Source organism: Setaria italica, chromosome VI (genome assembly GCF_000263155.2).
Source record: "Setaria italica strain Yugu1 chromosome VI, Setaria_italica_v2.0, whole genome shotgun sequence".
Classification (NCBI taxonomy): domain Eukaryota; kingdom Viridiplantae; phylum Streptophyta; class Magnoliopsida; order Poales; family Poaceae; genus Setaria; species Setaria italica.
Window position 1 is genome coordinate 19,856,146 of NC_028455.1, and position 2,589 is coordinate 19,858,734.

Genomic DNA, 2,589 nt, shown 5'->3' on the forward strand with positions numbered 1-2,589 from the left:
GACTCGGCCATGTTACTGCACTGAAACTCATACCTCCAACCACCGGCGTCGTGAGATCTAGTCCACTTATCTAAATCTCTCATCAAACCAGCGAGCCATTGTCGACCTTCTGCATTTGTTGCGGTCCTTACCTGCCCCAATTTGCGCTGAAAGTAATAGTCCTCAAGCTGACGTGCTGCAACTTGAAACAGATCAAAATTATCCTTCACACCATCCTTCCGAAGAAGGTTCTCCGCAAGGTGCCGAGTGCACCAACGATGATGCAAAGGTGCATAACCCTCTATCTGTTCTTGCACAGCATGAAGTATGCCCTGATGCCTATCGGATATGACGCCAACCTCCCTACCAGGACCAACCACATGTATCCGGACTAGTCTTAAGAACCACCCCCAACTGTCATTGTTCTCCCTCTCAACCAATGCAAATGCCAAAGGAACCAACATATTGTTCGCGTCACAAGATATGGCTATAAGAAGTGTGCCTCTATATTTGCCAATCAAAAACGTACCATCAATAGAGAAAATAGGACGACAGTGCCTAAAGGCTTCCACAGACTGAGGGAAGCACCAGAACGCACGCCCGAATATCTGCCTCCCGTCCTTCCAAGCATTTGGCTTTGGGATGTACTCATAATGCATGCCTGGATTCACCGCTTTAATTGCATTAAAAAGCACTGGCAGCTGCTCGTACCCAGACTCCCAATCCCCATAAATCATCCTCCACGCTCGCTGCTTAGCCCTCCAAGCTTTACCATAAGTTATCACATATCCTCCATAAATCTCCTCAACAGTTCTTATAATTGTTCTCACTTTCATGTTGTGTTGTTCCTTCAATATTCCCATCAACCTCTTCGCAATGAGGGTAGATGTTAGCTGCGGATGTCTCACTGTAAGCTCATGGTCAGCACAATTGTGTGGACCGACAACTTTTGTGATCTTCCACTTCCCGGTGATATTTTGCTTTCTTGCACAAACCCTCCATGGACACCGTTCCTTGTCACACACAACTGTGTAACGGCGCTCCGCATATGAATGCAACACTTTGTACGGTCTCTTCCGTATCACCGCAGAAGCTTGCAACCATCTCTTCAATGCGGGAAGGTCCTTAAATACCCTACCCTCCTCAATAACCATACTAGGACCAGCTTCAGGAGCTTCTAGGAGCTCATCATCACGTCCTTCTGCAAACGGCTGATTGGAAAGAGTCAGGTCGCTAAACTCGTGAACTATCGGATCACGACGTCCGGGGAATATACGCCTGAACATCTCAATATCACTCTCTGTCATCTCTCCAACAGGACGATCATCATCAGAATCAAGATCGACTCCCATCTCGTATGCATCTTCATCATTCAAAATTTCAACACTATTAGAGCCACGCAATCCATCTCCACATTGCACTTGCGCATCAACTAGAGGCACATCCACATTTTCTGGAATATCTCCTGCGCCATCAAGTACAAATATGAGTAAAGAATAAGTGGATGGAACGAATGAATTATCTCTCATCAATAGAAACCGGTGAGACACTTACTCGGATCATTCTGAGTGAAAAGGAACTCATTAGGAGAGTCTGCCACATCATCAACAATCCGACAACCATGTCCAACTACTTCATTAGGGGCAGATTCAGCATCGGGAATAGTAGGTGCAACATCCACATCCATAACAGGTTCTGGGACGGGAGGATCGAAATGTGCCCGTTGACCCATTGGTCGGGAAAACCGACGAGGATTTCGATCAACTCCCACCGGACGAACAACCACTTCAACACTTGGGGAATGACCATTCATAACCGTCCTCACATATTTCTCCCACTGACCTGCACACCGAATTGGGACCATCTTCCTTTGAATGTTGAGAGGGGAACCTAGGTGAAGTATGCCCTCGACTGTGATTTCATCATTTTCATGACAATGTAACTCCTCCCGAGCCCTTGCAACCAACTCACTAAACGATAGTTTCTCATCAAATATGACAACCTCGCGCTGCATGCCAACAAACTTAACACATCCATATTCATCCCTTTCCACAGTACCTCCGTAATATATGCTCACTACGTTCTCCATCTAGTATATCAATATAACGACGCACAATTCATTTAGTCCATAATAAATTAAACATTCTAAGTCTAGTATGAAATCAGATAGTATCAATTGACTACTAACTAGTAAATACAACTAACTAACTATGTCACATATACTAACTAACTATGTCACCTAATATGTACATACGTACTTACCTATACAACTACTTAACTAAATATCGTAATAACTAGTTTACTATCCTATTAGTTATCATATCTAACAATTATATCTATCTGTCAACTTATCTATCTACCTATTTTATCTAACAATTCTACCTACCTATCTAAATTTTACCTAACTACTATGCTATTAGTTATCATATCTAACAATTATATCTATATGTCAACTTATCTATCTACCTATTTTATCTAACAATTCTACCTACCTATCTAAATTTTACCTAACTATTCTAATTTATCAATATTACTATCTATCTACATTATACAACAATTATACAACAACTACCTATCTACATTATACAACTAATACATCACTTTGCTAGC